Source organism: Aptenodytes patagonicus, chromosome 2 (genome assembly GCF_965638725.1).
Source record: "Aptenodytes patagonicus chromosome 2, bAptPat1.pri.cur, whole genome shotgun sequence".
In the NCBI taxonomy this organism is placed as follows: Eukaryota; Metazoa; Chordata; class Aves; order Sphenisciformes; family Spheniscidae; genus Aptenodytes; species Aptenodytes patagonicus.
Genome location: NC_134950.1, coordinates 97,153,898 through 97,172,189, shown reverse-complemented (window position 1 = coordinate 97,172,189; position 18,292 = coordinate 97,153,898). Strand labels below are relative to the sequence as shown.

General features: G+C 43.3%; 1 long non-coding RNA gene across 1 annotated transcript; it reads left to right on the top strand.

The window, feature by feature from the left end:
- The first annotated feature begins 11,735 nt into the window (after positions 1 to 11,735).
- LOC143157436 (uncharacterized) lies at positions 11,736 to 14,802 on the top strand. The gene is made up of 3 exons (XR_012994790.1): positions 11,736 to 11,817; positions 13,611 to 13,753; positions 14,749 to 14,802. It is a non-coding gene; the product is annotated as an uncharacterized LOC143157436 (long non-coding RNA).
- Positions 14,803 to 18,292: the final 3,490 nt, after the last annotated feature.

Sequence of the window (18,292 nt, the reverse complement as noted above, 5' to 3'; positions counted from 1 at the left end):
CTCAAGAATTGTTTTTCATTTTAATTTTAAAGGCAAAACACAATTTCCCTTAATTTGACACATAACAGAAGATTGGCCTGAGATGCTTTGAATACCTTTTTTAATAATTACAAAATTCACTGTCCAATCTTACTTTCTAATAACTGTAGGATTAAAAATTGAAAAACAGACTGCTCAAGAAGAATAAAAGTCATTGCTGAGATGTCATCATTACATTTTTTTCTACAATAAAATAGATGTTTTTGATGACTCCCTCACAAATCATCCTAATTTCAGTGGATGCTTTGCTATTACTAATACCTCAACAAAATAATAGAAACTGCTACAAGAATAGCAGAACTAATTAAACCTGGACGTCTATAAGTTTGTGTCCTAAACCATACACCAGTGCAAAACTACCAGCTCTGGTAAGAGCAAACACCAGCGATGCTAGTCTGCCGCTGAATGTGTACGGGTTTGTTGGCTGTCTCAGGCTCGCTGGAATATATAGCGTCTGAGTTTTGCCTGCTTTCCCTTAATGGAAAGCACTAATTTTGGTCTTTCTTCTCTCTCCAGATGCCAGATCCCTGAAACTTATAAAAATATAATTATCTGTGAGACTCCAGCCCTTCTTTCAAATTTGGTTAAAATTAGCTAAAGAGAAAATTCACTAAAGGGAGCTGACAGTACAGGAATCAGGCCAAAAATACATCAGCTATCATGTCAGTTGTGTGTGTCACGGGTAGCTGTTAACTTAATACTGTGTTTCTCCCAGACCAGCCTGTGGGGAAAGCTACTCCGGTGTCCAGGAGGTGTGATTATTCTGTGCCTTTTTCAGTGAGGAACTCCTCAGAAATGTTCGGGTTCATCCCCTCCAAGCCCTGCTCAGCGCTGAGTGTCATTGCATGCTCTCAGAAGGGGCTCGGAGGTTTTCCATTCCTCGTGGATTTGGGGGCACACCAGATGGCTCTGCACAAAGCAGGTGGGGCTGCCCCTACAGGTTTGCTTGTGGCTAAGGGCTTTTAGGTAAGAGCAGCAACTAGGCTGTAACAGTTTGGGACTCCTCTCTGGAGGAAGACCTGGGCTCTCAGCGAGCACCAACCCTCTGCGCACAAGTTGGTGTTGCTCTGTTGGCAGAAATAGGTAGAAATAACCTTTCTCTCTAGATCAGAGCTAAGTCCCCTTGTTGCAGCTGCATTTTTGACTGTACAAGACTCAGTCCAGCTCTTATGTTTTGAGCCTGTGTAGAGTAAGGTGCTTTCAAGTGTGCAGTAAGTGCTGTATCCAAGGTACAACACCCACTTGTGTTTGGCACTGTCACCCCAATAGCATAATATCTTGCACAGGCTCTGCTGAAGAGCTAGTTTTCATTGCGTGGGGAGGTTACCAATTTTAGGCCCTACTGCTGCAGAAGACCCATATGCCTGGATTTAACTTTGCGCCTGAGAGCACTTCTGTTGAAATCGGTAGGCATATTCATCTATGCACAGTTAAGCTGCATAGATTGTCCTGGCTGGGGTCTTTCTGCAAGGTATATTTGATACCCTATGTCTGTAAGGGTACCAGAGCCACTATTTCACTGGTATAAAGGAGATAAGGCAGGTAACATGCTACTTTCAAGGTGCCCTGCAGAGCTGAAGACAAAAAAAGTATTTCTCCATTGCACAGTGAAATTTGCTGAAGAGATTTCAGAGAGCGCTCTAAACTAGTTAGCTCAAAGTACTGTAAGCAATATAGCCGCATTAGCACAGATCTCAGCTGGGTAAATTAGCATTGTGCAGCATAGACATATCCTAAATTTCTGGTATGGTTTCCTCTGACACTTTTTCAAACCACAGCTTGAAAATAAAATATGAATTTTTTTCACCCCTCCAAAACACTGTGCTAGGAAAGCTTGCATACATTTTTCTTTTTTATTATCTCACTATCTCCTCTCTCAAAATAAATTCTAACCTCACTGCCTCATTTTATTTCATTCTATTTTTTTTGCTTTTATTGGTGGCATCCTCTCATTCATCTGAGCGTGGATCCCCTGTAACCAAAGCTGTTTCAGCTGGGGCACAGAAGATACTGCCTCTGCATTATAAAAGCTATTGTTTCAGTTCCCTCGTGACCTCATGATGGAAGGCGAGACATGATCAGAAAAGGAACGGAAATCTATCATTATGTCCCTATATAAATCTATGCTGTTCTGATTACACCATCTCAAATAGGATGCAGTAGGACTGGAAAATGCTCAGAAAAGGTCAAGAAGGATAATAGATGCTGTAGCTTTTATAGTATGAGAATAAGTCACATTCTTCAGTCTTGGGGGGAAAAAAAAGTGACTGTGGGAAGACAGTTGAGGGGTGCCACGGAGGTCTGCTGTGATGACTGGTATGGAGAAAGTGAGTAAGAAACTGCTATAGGCTGCCACAATGCAAGCATACCTGGTGAAATTCACTGGGGGAACAGGTTTAAAGGTCTTCAAGGAAGACCTCCCCTCACAGTGATTAATAAGCAGTGAAACTCATTGCCACAGCGTGTGGGCAAGACCAAATGTTTAAAAGGAGTTAAAATGATGATGCGGATGAAGATAATTACCTTGATGGTAGTTCAGCAGTGATTAAGGGATTTAGTAGGTGGAAATAAGGAAAGGTAAGGATGGGTTATTCATCCTAAAAGGAGAATAAGAAATTATTATCCTTTGTCCTTCTAGCAGTGGTTGCTGGCATCACTGTGTAACCTGCTAAGTTATTCTAGGTACTAAGCTTGCTCTACCTGTGACAGCAAAGCTACCATTTTGCACAGTTGTGCTGGTTTTGGCTGGAATAGAGTTAATTTTCTTCATAGTAGCTAGTATGGGGCTATGCTTCGGATTTGTGCTGAAAACTGTTGATAATACAGGGATGTTTTCGTTACTGCTGAGCGGTGCTTACACAGAGTCAAGGCCTTTTCTGCTTCTCACACCACCCCACCAGCGAGTAGGCTGGGGGTGCACTGGAAGCTGGGAAGGGGACACAGCCGGGACAGCTGACCCCAACTGACCAAAGGGATATTCCACACCATATGACGTTATGCTCAGCATAACTGGGGGAAGAAGAAGGAAGGGGGGCACATTTGGAGTTACGGCGTTTTGTCTTCCTAAGTAACCGTCGCGTGTGATGGAGCCCTGCTTTCCTGGAGATGGCTGAACGCCTGCCTGCTGATGGGAAGGAGTGAATGAACTCCTTGTTTTGCTTTGCTTGTGCGCACGGCTTTTGCTTTCCCTATTAAACTGTCTTTATCTCAACCCATGAGTTTTCTCATTTTTACTGTTCTGATTCTCTCCCCCATCCTACTGGGGGGAACGAGCGAGCGGCTGTGTGGTGCTTAGTTGCCGGCTGGGGTTAAACCACGACAACAGTGTAAGTTCTTAAGCTAAAGCATTGAAGAGTAAGGGAGAAAGACACAAACCACTACTGGCTGAGGTGTATTTGCTCGCTCAGTTTCCCAGAGGAAGAGTAGCATCATAACCGCACCTGTTTGAAAAGGCTGTAAGAAAATGAAAACTGCTGTGGTGTGTCAGAGATTGATGCCTACCCTGACATACATCCCCTGCATCCCACAGTCAGGTGCTTAGGGAATTGCCAAGATTAAAGTTACATCAGGATTGCTCTATTTAATCAATTACAGTGGCTATTTTAGACCCCTGTAAATTGGAAATAAGAGTAGAGGAAAAATGAGATACAGCCAAGATCATAAGAACTTATATGAAGCTTCAGTTCTGCAACTGTTTAAACATCCTGTATAAGGTTCTCGTTCAAGCAGCTTGCTAAGGAGAAGGTGTTTTTGCAAGGAAAGTCTTGGTTCAGTAGAGAATGGACTACAATCAGTATCTTGTCATCTTATAACAGGTTGTAGTTTTCCGTGGCATTTGTTTAATGGCTTCATGATGGTTTTCTTCTTCCTGGCTCCACCATCCCAAGAATTTGATGAATGAATGGAGTGAAAATCATGGACCATTGGCATTTTTCCATCCTCCAAAGTGGTAGGAGACAAAGTTTTAAGCTTATGATTGATATATGGGTTTTGGACTTGGTTTCATGTTTGGAGGAGTAAATATGAAGGTTCTGGGACCAGGTAATTTCTGCCCATCTGAATGCTCATTCTGGGGCAGAATGATTACCAGAAACTGGACTTCAGGCAGTAAAATACAGGTTTCAATACACAGAGTCTGGAGTTGGCTAAAAAGATAGCATGACTAACATAAGAAATCTGATCCCTGATCTTAGTTATGTGCGAGCAGTCAAAAATAGTGTTATTTTTGCTAGAAGAGTTTGTTCTGTCTCTGCCTTTCGACCTGGCAGAGAGGCAGTAACTCTGAGGCACAAATCAGGAACTCCCACGCACAGCCCTTGATTGCTGCTTTTTCAACTCACCATGCAATTGCCATATGTGAATCTAGCAAGTGACACTTCCTAATGTAAAGCGCTATCACTTTCCTAAAAGTACAAGCTTAAATAGACTGTATGATTGTGTAAATGAAATCAATACCAAGCCTAGAACGTGAAGAAGGATGGACTTCTAATAGAGGACAAGTGCTCTCTCCTAATAACAAATGGTAGTTACTGATACTGGCGGCAAAAGGCCAAGAATTCAGATGTCACAGAAACCTGGATTGCTGTGTGTATGTGAAATAAAACCTAGTGAATGACAGGTATATTGAAGCTCTGCAATTGTGGTCAGGTTGTCCCCGTCCTTTTCTGTTTTCATCTTCTGCCTGTTCTGCTACTAAGATAGTCAACACATAGATCAGGGCAGAGCAGTGGGTAATCACATCTGATCCTTTGCTTTTCCAGTATTTTAAGACCCATTTTTCACAGATTCTCTGAGCATCCCAGCAATATGCATACAACATGTAGAGGCTGTTTGCAGAAAGTGGAGAAAAAAGTGAGGCAGCCTGGGAGATTTCTGTCTTAGTCTCCTCCACGCTGAAACAACAGCCCTTCTTCAGAGAAGATCCAGAGCCAGCACGCGCAGGCGCTGCAGGGGTGAGTAAGATGGATTTGGGTCTGGATCTCCAAAGCACCAACAGGTAAATTACAAAGGGCAGAATCTTCATTACTGGTGATTTAGGAGGTGTAAAGAGGCACAACTTGATTTGTGGATCCCAAGTGGCGTTTTCAAGGCTGACAATTAATAATACAAAATCGACTTGTAAACTGAATGAATCTGACACAGGGTCATGGAGAGAAAATTAAATTTGGAAGTACTAGTGCCATTTTTCTAGTTACTTGCGCGAAGAGTGTGGAACTGTGTTTGCAGATACCTTTCTACTTCTCTCCTTCCGTGCTTTTCTCCCGTCCTCCCACCCCAAAATTCAAGCTTTTCTTTGGGGATTTAAGTATTTAACTTCTTAATCTTGTAATTTGAAGTAACAAGACAGTTGGGTGACATTTTACAAGACGAAAACCATTGAGTCAGCCTCTCATAACTGCACAACTGTTAAAATCCCCATATGACTAATCTCTAAATCCCAGCAGTCTACTGCAAATAAAATCATATATTGAACCGTGCTACTTTAATATCCCAAATAAAGCTCCCACACGACTTCCAGTTCATCTCAGAGCTTGGTTAGCCTAATACCATAGTGATGTTTATACAGATCACAGACTGCATTAAATAAAACTCTCCCCATAAACGTTTGTGGGAGATTATATTAAGATAAACAGTCTGTGAGATCTCCTTAAAAATGCAGGGTGCTTGGCCTCTTGTGAAATGGTATTTAGGAAGATTAAGCCACAACAGTGCTTCTGAAAGTGTATCTTTACTCCTTCACAACCGAAGAACTGTTCTGAAAAAGAGATTCCTTTGCCTGTGCTGATTTTCAGCCCCATCCTTTCCTACTTGCATACAAAGGGCCCTTTGGGAAGCAGCTTTCTTGGTTTGCTCTCCAGACACAGTTCCCGGGCCCAGGAGGTCTCATTTGCTCTGATTCCTTTCCAACTAGCTGCTCACAGGTGATATTAGGGGATGTATGATACTTGTACTCTTTCACAGTTTCTCCATTAACTTTCAAAGTGATGGGACGATTTCTGAGTTAGAGTCAAATTAAAAGATAGCAAGAATCAAATCTGTGCATTTGCAGGAAAAGATGGGGCATGGTCCATGCCTATTTTTAATGGCATCCAACCCAGAGGCGAGCATGAAGCTGCTTCTGGGCTTCCTGGGGATTGCAAACATTGAAGCGTGGATCTGCGTAGCGCAGGAGCTTTCGTCTGTGTGAAAGAGCAAAGCATGGGTCCTCTGCCTGCTTTCGGAGGGACAGGCAACACCTCAGGTAAGAGCTGTGGCAGGGCTGAGGTCCTCCAGGCCCTCAGATGCAGGGAGGTTTGGGGATGGATCCAGGCTTTCAGACATGGAGGTGTTTGAGGATGAGGTCCTGGCTGGGGGAGGCAGAGCGAGCAGTATGAGACTGGTATGTGGTAAATGAAGATTTCGCTATGTCGCTGACTTGCTGGATCAGGAAGTCTGTCCCTTTCCTTTACCCACCTTTTAAAGAAGGGCAATGGTACAATGGCGATATATTCTGGCTTTGTAACATATACTGTATTTTCAAAAATGGCTTATATCTTTGCTAGCAGATGTGTTTCACTTAAACTGCAGTTTCAACACCTTGTTAAAAAAAAAACCTCGAGTGTTACCAATTACTGTGCTGAGGAAGCTTCCAGCATGCAATCAGAGCTGCCCTGGATGATACAACATTAAGCCTTGCACGTTTCTCTTCACTTAGTAAACACTGCAACTTGGAGGACGACAAGGAGGGAAACCCACCACTGTGGATTTTCATAGTATTTTTATTGTGAAACACACAAAAGGAGATCTCAGAAGTGCTGTGTGATGTACAACCTGCGTGATTGCCGTCAGTTATATGTTCCCAGTATCTGACATGGGAGAGGGAAATGCAAATGAAACATTTGTCTCCTCGGACAAGGCTCTGAACTCCTTGAATCAGAGGGACAGGCTGAGGCTGCTCTACAGATCAGAGCTCTCCTCTACACATGCAGTGGAGAGCAGAATCTGCCTTCGCACTTCTTGGCTGTTGGTACAAATTTGTGGTGCCTGCTCACCAGCTGGCGACATGAGGTGGTGGCTCCTGCCCCTGCCCGGGGGGGGAGACCCTGCATAAAATTAATTGATGGCTGCAAACTTGGCATCTTTCAGCAGAGAAGCTAAAAAGGCACTGGCTCTGAGTCTGACTCCCCCCTGCTGTGGTCCCTTTGCATCGGGCTGGCATGGGGGGGATGCGCAGCACTACCCACTGTGCTGCAGCTTCTCAGAGCTGTGGCAACGCGCTGCTTCGGGGTTGTCAGTCCAGCAGCTGTCACGGTCCCTGCGTGGATGCAGACTTTTAGATGGAGCTGCAAAACGTCAGGGATTTTATGTGTGTGACCTGCCCCTGCTGTGCAGACCAGAGTTGATGTGCAGCACAGAAATGCTGGTAAGGTGATGCAAATAAGCACAAAGTCACACACATAAGAACTTTTACTAGGTTTAATTGCAAGAGGGGATATATTTTTAGGATATATGTTTATTTCTGATGACTATGCACACACCTGCACGTACTGGGCTTTCACCTCCTTGTGACAGACAAGACCCTTGATCTATCCAGGGTAGCAGCAGGGTTTTCATTCACTCCTCTACTTCGGGCTGCTATTTTAGTATTTTTGTCTTAGCATCCCACCTGGTTACAGTGCCCAGCTGGAACTGCGTTCTCTTGTGAGCTGTCTTGCCACCACTGTTCTGTAGACGAATAAGGCAGGCAGCAGGACTACAGCCTGGTCCGCATTAGACCTGGAGGAATAGCACCTCTTCTCGCGTCAGATATAAAAATCTTAGGAATCATCTTTGCCATGACACCATTTTCTCATAGAACAGATTCCAGCTTAATGGCAATTGTAGTGAAATGCTGAGAGAATTGATATGTACCTGCAGAAAGAAAGGAAAAACTTTGAAGGCTGAAGTGACATAAACATTTTGATTCTAGTCCTCTGTGTCTTTTCAGGTTTTTACTTTGTTTTTGTCATTCACAGGTTTTTCTGAGACCATTTATGCTTAGACCACATTATGCCAGTGAAAATCTAACTCGATCTTTTTCTTGGAAGTAAATATAGTCTAGTTTGATCAACATTGGTCAGATCTTTCTAATTAGAAGGGGAATGGAAAAGGAAAACTTTTTTGTTACATAAAACAAGTTTTGGTGTCCCCTACCCTCTGGCTTTTTAACAGTAAAAATGGCTTAGAGCAGGAATAAATTATTTGGTGTGAATATATTCTTAGAAGAATAGCACCCTGAGGTTTCCCAAGATCTGAAGTTAGTTTTTATGTGGTAGAGTTTTACTACTTGTGCATCTGGTGCGTTTTGTGGGACATCAAGACTTAGGTCTGTGTGCACATTTCCACTTCCTAGACTCAAAGAAGACAATCAAAATGTTGTCCCTCACTTATAGGTTTCTGGCTATTGCTTCTGGTTTCATTGCAATTGAAATTTAGGGACGAAGTGTATTGCTTATTGACCTCATGCCATAGCTGCAAAAGGTGCAGTTTGTCCTCTGCACCTCAGTGGGGTCCTTGTGCGAAGAGTCATGGTTCCGTTCTTACCTGCTGCTTTGCCTGCCCCTGAGGGCAGGGACCTCTCACCCTGCTGCTGCTTCTTATTCCTCCAAAACCCAAGGACTGCCTATGTCTGGTCCTGACACTTTGCTCTAGATTGTCTACAAAGCTTGTGAAGTTAACAAATAAACAAAGTTATCAAGTTTCATGCATTTATTTTGACTATGTAGCGTGGACTTCTGGAGCCATGTTATTTCATATGACTTTCATGTGTCTATTTTTAAAAAGTAAGATTCTGATGTTGGTGGCTACAAAGAAGAGTTTGAGAACTAAAACTTGTCAACGTCAAAAATCTGAAGACAAATCTCTTCAGAATTCATAATTGTTTAAAAAACTGTTCTATTTCTAAAGCAGTCTGATGAGGAACTGAATCACTAATTTTCAATGCTAATGGTTGGCGAGTACTGGTGAGAAGGCTGGGTATGCACTGCAATGAATCAGACATGGCTGAGTTTAATACTGATCAGAAGATCTAGAAATGTTAAGGAAAACTGCTGCACATTTGGGTTTTATTGTAGGAAACCCTGCCATTATGCTATTGAGAAGCTTTTCAGCTAATGAAGTGCGTGGGACATTTTCATGGCATCTAGCCAAATACGTAAAATACTGTATGAGAGAGCAGGGTAAAGATAGGTGAAGACTGAGAAGTTGTTAGTCTTGTATCTACATTTCCTGGGGCAGCTAAAAGGTAGGTGGGAGATCCCCTTTTGTTCTTGCTTGTGACTGTGTCTAGGCTAAGGCATATGCCTAAACAGCTCTCAGTTTCTGCTATTTTTGAGCGTTGCATTTTAAAATTCTTTTTACAATTTGTACATGCTTTTACCTGATTCCTTGCAAGCACATGGGGCCTCAAAGGCATGTAAACTAAAGCTCCTTCAAGTTTTTAATGTTTTTAATCTTTTTTTTTTTTTCAAAACAACAATAGAAAATACCACAAGGAAATCCCATCTTGTGAAGTCTTTGCTTCAACCCATTTGCTGTTTCCTGATACGCTTGGTGAGGAACTACTGTGAAGCATCTGATCACATCAAAGTGTGTTTTCCAGCAACATTCATGCAAAGGATCCCGAGCAGAGATAAGTGTGCCTGATTTTCTGTGCTAAGATTAACAGTGTGGAATAGCAGCCGCTCCACAGTAAAAGACTCTTTTGCATTTTTCCCACATTTTCCCACATGTCTTTGAAATGTAGAAAGTCATACTTCTGAACATGTTGAAAGCCAATAGATGTTGTAACTGAGATATCTGAGGTAAGTGTTGTCAGAAGCAGTAACCTACCCGAGTGTCAATGCGGTACTTAACCGTACGCAGGTTCCTCAGAGTAGTTTATCTTAAATTTTAGGGTAAATTTTGTAGTATAGATGTAATATGGACGTAATATGGAGAATACATTCTTCGGATTGATGGACGTAGTCCAGATAGTAGGATAAAGGTAGTATTAAGGCCCCAGTTGAGGGCCTCCAAAATCTTCCAGCATGCAAAGACTAGGTCAAGCACAGGGCAGAAGGATGGAAACCCTGGAGGGAGTTCCACTGTGGTAAGTTTGGCAGAATAAAAGCAGAAAAAGAAGTTTTTTGGAAATCAGGTGCTCATAAGGAGTGGTGGGGGTTATACAGATGTTATCTCCTACCTAAGTTCCCAGGCAGAAGGCTGAGCATGCAATACTTTTTGCAATCTGTTCTGCTCGAGAATGGTCTTGGCAGAGATGCCATATGCACAGCATTGTATTAAAAGCAGGTTTGATTATTTCTCATGGCAATAGTAGAGCAGTAGATGTGGCAGTAGGAAGAGAAATGATAAAATGAGTGCAAATGGAAGCTCATTTCAGTGGATGTTCCTATTCTGCTGCTGCTTCTGCTGCTGGAAGAAAGGTGTCTGAGAGAGAACACAGACAGCACAGCAGCCTGTCAGCTACCTTTCTTCATTAACTTAGACTGCAATAAAACACAGCTTTTTAAAACAAAGTTCAAGTAGCCAGAGCCTCTCTGTGGAAATTAATTTCCTCTGGAAGCTAGTTTCACATAACTCATCACCTACTTCACTGAACATTATTCAGCCCTGTCAGTGGTGACAGAAGTGCTTGACAGAACTGCTGGAAACTGGGTCATGTGGTGGATAAAACATAGCCTGCTTTCCCAGGCTGCTTTTAGCGTGGACCTCCTGAGATCACAGTAAATAATAAATACCTGCAGGCCACCACAGGCACTTTGTGCAGTGTTGCAGAGCCCATCTTTGGTCCATGAGAGGAGGAGATCATGTAACAATATAAACCCACGAAGTAGGTATGCAGAGAGAAACTTTTGGCTGCCCGTCTCTGTTTCTGAGCTGTTACTGTGGTGATTTTTTTCCTCAGTATGGGTAGGTGTATGCTGTCGGACAATAGAATTTCTACCCTCACAGGCCTGCTTCCCAGGTTGGGGGACGACTTTTGAGGACTTCATTGGTGTGGTGGTAGCAGCTGTTGGTCATCGATGCCTCACCAGTCACAGTGACAAGAGGAGCCCTGTGGGCACTGCTCCTGGGTAAGCACCCAGCTACGCCTGGTTACAGGGGGAGATGTTTGGCTGTGAGATCAGCGGTCGCTGCTAGAACAGCCATTTCAGGTCTTCCCCATAGGAAAAGGCTGTGGGCCACATAGAACCTAATGTCTTTAAGAAGTCTTTATTAAAAGTGCAAAGCAGTGCTGTTACAGGCTTTTTAAAAGTCACGTCTTTTACTTGAAAAGGAACCTGCAAAGAACTAAAAAAAAAAGACATTTGTGATCTATTTTTGTGGTGTATAATCTATTCCTTTCTGTTCCCTTTCCCTCTCCCCTTCCCTCCTCTATTCCTCCCTAGAAACATTAGGAGTTTTCCCAGTTATTGTTTAACAACTTGTTATCCAGCCTGTAAATGCTGGATTTCAGTGCTTACTCTCACTGGAAGAACCAAGGCACTAAATCATTAACAAGGCTATCCTTTGTGCCAAATGTTTGTTTGTGGTTAACGTTAAGCAGATTTAAAAAAAAAAAATTAAAATATCCTCTCTACTAAAATACTCATCCGGCAATTTTCTTCCACAAAATCATATGTTTTGACAACTCTATTCAAACACTTTTTTTCTTTTTTCTGTCAGAGTGTACTCCAAAGAATTTTTACCCTTCCTTCCTCACCACTCTGCTTGGATGGCTTTGTAGTGACGGGAGACAACATCCGCATGATCCCAAAGGTGAAGCTGCATGTTATGGCTGAGTCTTACAAACAACTTACATCTGCTGAGGGGGAGAGATCCTCTTCCTCTTTGTCCTCCCTACCCTTGCTCTTGCTTTTGGCTCTGCAGTCTAGTGCTGACTCTGCAGCTTGTAAAACTTTTTACTGAACCAATTTTGCCCCTATCCTGGCAGAAAACTCAGTTGCTTTTTCTGAGATAATTTGCTGCTGGATTACTGGGTTGTATCAATTCCCAGAGGCTCCCAGCAAGCACCAGAGCTGGTGGAAGGTAAGCAAGAGAGCAAGTCTAAGAGTGATGTAGGGGGTGTAGGACTTCCCCCTTTCAACAGTGGCAGCAAAATGTTGGATGGGCTCAGCTGTCCTGTGCTGCTTCTCCGCTGAGATGGAGTCACTCATCACTTGAGCCATAGTAACTCACCATCTGTGAACTCTCAGCCTGCCTCAGGAATGAAAGGTGGATGTGTTCGCATAGAAATACTGTCCTGAACATTCAGGCGAGACGAGTGCTCCTGCTGTCTCTCAAGCCACATTTCACCAGGATGAGGGCTGCTCTTACAGCAACTGCTCCCTAGTAGCAGTGTATCCCTTTGGTGTGGATGGGAGTATTCCTTCAGGGGATTTCTCAGGGTAAAGAGAGATGTGGATTTCATCCTTCCAGAGGTTTTTTGATAGTGATTGATCTATGGTTAGCCTTGAGGTGATGCTAGTCAGAGGAAAAAATGAAGAGAGCTGCCCACGTTGGAAGCAGAAAATTGGATTAGCAAATACAAATTGCAAAGGACTGCAGAGATATGAAAGACAATGCCAGGGGATCAGCTCCCATTAATCTTGCCATGCTGTCAGCATTTCATCTCCATTGCCTAGCAGTTACATCCAGGTGTCTCCCAGTTCCCTCAATACAGGCAAATGAGGGAGCAGAGATCCCTCCTGGGAAACGACACCTTTGTTAGGCTTCCGTCTCGGTTGGTGCTACACAAAAGAAAAAAGCAGGAAGGGCTTTAATAGCAAAATAGAGAGTCCCGGCAGTCTGAGCAGCATGAACGTTATGTTGGTAGATGGGCACTGTTGCCTTTTAATAGGTTATCTTTTTCCATTAGAAGACTGTTTAAATTTTTAAGTGGTGCACAAGCTCATAAGGGCTTTTACTGTGTGGGTTCTGATTTTCATGTGGGTTTTGAATGTGTGGAAGAAGCTGATGCATTAAGAACTGCTCATGAATCTCCTCTATTTCCAGTCTTCCCCCTGGGAACTATTGATGGCCATTTCATCTTTCTTATATGACTTTTAAGATCCTCAAAAAAAAAAAAAAGGAAATGGTTTTCTGGTTACTTCCCAGTGGGATATCTTACAAAGAAATACCAGGGCTGAAAACGAGAAGTAGAACATAAATTCCAAACAGCTTAGATTCAACTAAACCCACAGTCAGGATCCTCAAAATTTATTTTGACATAAGTTCCAAATAAAGTTAAAGCCCTGGAAAAGTAAAGAAAAAAATAGCAGAAATAAATGGCAATTTTTCTATTGTTATTTCGTTAAGAGTTCTTGAATAGTTATGCTGATGCACAATATATCCAGCGATATGACTGGCTTCCAGATGGGAAGCGGGAAACTGTATTAATGAATTATGGGTCTGATGAAAGGTCATTTCTTTTCCTATCACATAGAGTTCAAATCAGTCAGTGTGTCTCACTTGCTCTTTCTTCTAATCAGAATGCTGCGTATTCCAAAATCTCTTTTCCCTGGTGTTTTGCAGCTAAAGTAATTTCTAATTTGCTTTAAAACTTGTTATAGGTATGGAGAGAAGCTTAGTTGTATGGAGAAAATGCTTCTCACTTTGAAGATCTCGGTTGAAGGGCTGATGGAGAAATGCCCTGAAAGTAAAGATATTTTCAGGCTCAGAGAACAAAGGGGGGAAGCATACAGACTGGAGAAAGGTAGGTAAGCAACTTACCTATTGGAGAAATTGCCTTGAAGTAAGTGAAATTATTTCCCCACAGATAATTTGGTCTTAGGAGTCAAATTGTCACTAAACAAAAAACCAAATCAAGAGCAGCAAATTGATTTTGCTTCCAGTGTCTTTCCCTAATTAAAAAGTGAAGAAGGATAAATCCAACTATTTTTTCCCTCGCTGTTGCACTCTGCCCTGAAGAACCTCTTCACTGTATCAGTTTTATTGGGGGGGTGGAATGAAAGCTCCTAGGATAAATTTTCAGAGGTGAGCACCTACATTCAGTTTAATTGGAAAAGCAATGGTTTTACAGACAGGAAACACCTGCATCTCTGCCTATCATTAGGGAAAGTTGTGTGTCCAGCATCTATGAGAAAAGGGTCACATACATAGATGTGAGGTTGTAAGCACTCAGGTCTGTGGTTTTGGTCTGAGTGATCCAGTAAAACGCACACAGAAAATCATGGTGGGAAGGGGAAATGAAAAGTTTTTTAAAAAAATTAAAATAAAGTTTCTTTCTTCTTAACAAAAGTTTGCGTGTCTCTCTCTTGCGATCATCTGTTTCCTCTCCCAATATATGCACACATAGAGACTGCATGTTTCTTCCTGCTTTTTGGTCTTGCACAACTTTCCTTCACTGCTCCTGGATACCCAAAGCACTTTGCACAATACTTCCCTTTTGGCTTCTCATTTTCCTGTATCTGACGCTAGCATTTCTCACCAGGTTCCTTCTCTCTGTTGTTCATTTGTTAAATGAACACTTTCTCCCTGAGTTAATTTTTTTTTCCTGGAGAATAGATGACAGGGGTGCACAAAACACATCCAAGCATTGCTTGCGTGTTTGGAGACAAGAAAAGCAAGGTGCCAGCTCTAGGGGAAAGCTCAGGGTTTGTGCTGTGTAATTTGTGTTTAATGCTGCAGCAGAATCTGTTTTTTGTGTCTGGCTCTTCAAAGATGTAACTTTTGTGACATGTTTTGCAGCTCCTCTTGTGTGTGAGAGAGTAAAGGACTCGAGGATCACTTGAGATCCCTAGAAATGTTAAAAAAAAGAAAGGGAAGAAAAAAGTACAAGAAAACACACTCGTGGAACTGCTGAGGTGATGTAAGCAGGTGTCTTTTCATGTGTATCCTTTCTTTTCCCTTCTATCTCATCAAATTTAAATGAGCTAATCCTATGAAGGATTAAAGCTGTAATGTCTCCATGCCATGTTTCAGTGTTCTGGGCTTTTCTCATGGGTTAGCATTTAGAGCTGTAATGAGCTTTGAGGTTTGGTGGAAGCAGAGAATGCAACCATTTACACATGAAATGGTAGAAGGTACTGCCTTTTCCTTGGTGAAGGGATGTTGTTCTTACTTTCAGTCATGATGAAATCCCTTCAGTCAGTCATATGGCCCCTTAAAGCACCTGGGAAATGGGATATTTCATTTGGGTTCACTGAGACCTGATTTGCTCTTTCTGGGTGCGGGGGGAGGAGAGCTGATGCTGGAGGAGAGGTGGCCTGGACACAGTTCCTGTTCAGGGTGCCAGAATGAATTCTGCTCTGCAGAGGCAACCTATGCACCTCTGTGTGATGGCATGCAGAGCTCAATGGTTATTTCTTTAGGAATACAGAGGGGCTGGCACAGCTAGTGCTCGGGCTGGGGCAGCTGGGGCCTGCTGTTACCCTTGCTGTCAAAAAGGGTGGCGTTCGAGTTCAGTGGGAACAAGAACAGCCTGGAGAGAATAAGAGAGTTATACAGAAAATTAGTGGACTATTGGAGATGTGGAGAACATCATGCAGTGACCTGATCTGGAAGAGAGCAGAAGAAACTCATGCTGATGGAAGAACCAGGAGCGCTGCCTCCCTGCAAGGAGAAAAGAGAGTAAGAACAGCATTGGGCAGACAGGCAATGGCACCTGTGTTTTCTGGAGATGCGAAGCAGTTTGCTGCGGGACTGGTTGGCTTGATTTTATCCAGGCAAGGAAGCTGGTATCTTCTGGTGGTATCAGGGTGGGGAAGCTTCATGTTGTAACCTTCCTGTTACTACGTGATGGGCTTTATTGTGTTTACTTAGGTCTGGCATACCTGGCAAAACAAGCGTGAAACCTGCATGTGGAAGGTCTGGGGCTTTTTGGCAGCCCTGCCGTACAGTGCATCTGATCTCTGCCCCAGTGGTTGCCCAGTTGCTCCTTGGTTCGGTCGTGCTGGGTGCCTGTGCAGCATGCACGGAGCAGTCCCAATTCGCCAGGCTTACACCAGGGTGGTGACCAAGACCGGCTGCCTGCTGCCAAAGCCAATGCATCTGGCCAGTGATTTCCCTCCGAGATGTTTCCAGGCCCACCATGCCAACAGGAGAGGAAGTCAGGAAATGTGTGTGTTTGCCTGTTGTCAGTTAATGTCTTTTACAAACACCTTGGGCTCCATCCAAGTCACACTGAAGTGAATAGGATTCTTTTGAGTCTGGGGAGCTGGATCTGGCCTGTTTGTAGCTACATACTATGAAAAACCAAAGAGCCAAATTCAGGGTGCATCTCCCTTGCACTCTAATACTTATTCCTATTACGAATTTCATTCAGTGTGTCTCTGCTTACAGCCATGATAACTTGGCCCATGGTCCCTGCTTGAAGCCCTTTGCAATCCAATATTGACTTAGTAATTACCTACTGTAACTAGTAGTTCAAAGAAAACACCCTGAGCCTTAATCCGTCCTCAGTCCCATACTCTGTTGGGTTTACTCTGGGTTGAGATTGTCCTGAGTGTAAATGGTAGTTGGTCACGAGGAGTCTGAACAATTCTCCATAATGAGAGTGAGTTGGTTACCTCCTGCTCCGTATGGTTAGATGTTTGCATAGGGAAGTCCTGGAACTGAAATCCTGTCTTCCTGCAAGTGCATGGCACAGACCCTGGCATCACAGGCTCCTTAACTGCTCCAAGTGGGAAAAAGAGTTCACTCCTTGTTCATGGCCCTTGTAGAAGCAACTTGCAAAAAGTGACAGTGAATTCTAACTGTAATGTACTTACATGTCTGCCATGGAAAGGACTGGCTCCTGAAACTGGCTTTTAAAGGTCTAATTCACTCTGATCTGACCTTCCTAGTTATTTGCCAGCACAGTCTGACATTTGGATAATTAAGCACATAATTTATGGCTGAAAAGGGAGTGCAGTTTTTTTTTTTCCTGGGATCTGACCCAAGATGTGGATAGGTCACGCTAATAGGAGTCGTTATATCTCTTTTCTGACTTCAGTAAATTCACCCTGAATAAGGTTATAAAACTTACATCCATAAGTCTTGGCTCTGAGAGGTAGCAGGCATGGACAATCTCTACTGAAGTGAGTTGGTACTGTTGTAGTTAGTGTGCTTCAGGATAGTCTCAAAGAGGTCCCCGCTATCCTTTCTTCTACATGAAGATAATGCTTGTATGAAATAGTTATATTTTCTTTGTGGTTGGTACTGTGGTTATACTATAGCAAGATAATCCATGCAGTTCCTGTGAAAACACTGGTCTATCTAACTGACGGAATATCCTCTGGGGTGAATAATAAGGATGGTCTGAATCCGGAATGGCTTGACAGGCCTTACTTTGTTGGTCATGGCATGAGCACACAGCTGGGATGGGGGGATCATTTGAGCATGCAATGGGAGCCCAACAGCGCAAGCAAACAAGCACCTCTGTCGTCATGCAAAGTCGGGTTTCTGGAGAGTTTTCCACTTCCAGAAAGCCACCTTTTGCTGTATTTCATAAGTATCCACGTTTTCTGCAAGTTCCACAAGTATACACATGCAAAGACAAAATCAGTCCTTGCTGTCACTTTATGGGAGCAGAGAAAGCTTTCATGAGTGATGATCTGCCTCGTACACAACTCACCAACAGCAGCCGTGGATGGGTGTGTGCTTACTCTTGTGCCGGCATAATGGTCAGTAATTGCTGTGTGGCACTTGGCTGCGATAGGGGCAGGACTTCTGTCTCTGAGCACCCTGGGTGGGTGCAAGGGGCTGGCAGCTGTTGTCCTGCTGGAGTTGGATGTAGCATGTTGAAAAAGATGTCTGCATTACACTTGTCCAGAAAAAGCTTTCTTGCTTACAGCTTTTTTTGTTGAACCCTCTTCATATTACTTTAGATTACAGTTGTACTGCTCACCCATTGTAAAGGTGGTGCATGTGTCTCTGTTGGTGAAGGAGGGGATGGGTGACTAGAGGTTGGTCCTAAACTGGACCTCTGGATCCAAACCCCATGGAACTCTGAAAAAACTCTGAGTCCCATATTGAGCTCTAGGGCTCTGGGTCATGGCTGATGGGCAGCTCTAACGCTGGGCTACAGGACAGATGCACAAAAGCCAGTTGTGCTATCAGAGTTTCTTTCTGAACTGTATGACAGTAGCTAATGCCTAACGTAGAGGCCTCTCAGACCGGCTCTATAACGTGCCGCAATCTGCTTATGAAAGGGAACTCAGAACTAGTTCTTGTGTTGGAAATGCTCTCTAGAGCTTGTAATACCAGAGCTCGCTTGGGTATGACCTTGTGCTTTTTAGAGCCACGTTTTCCA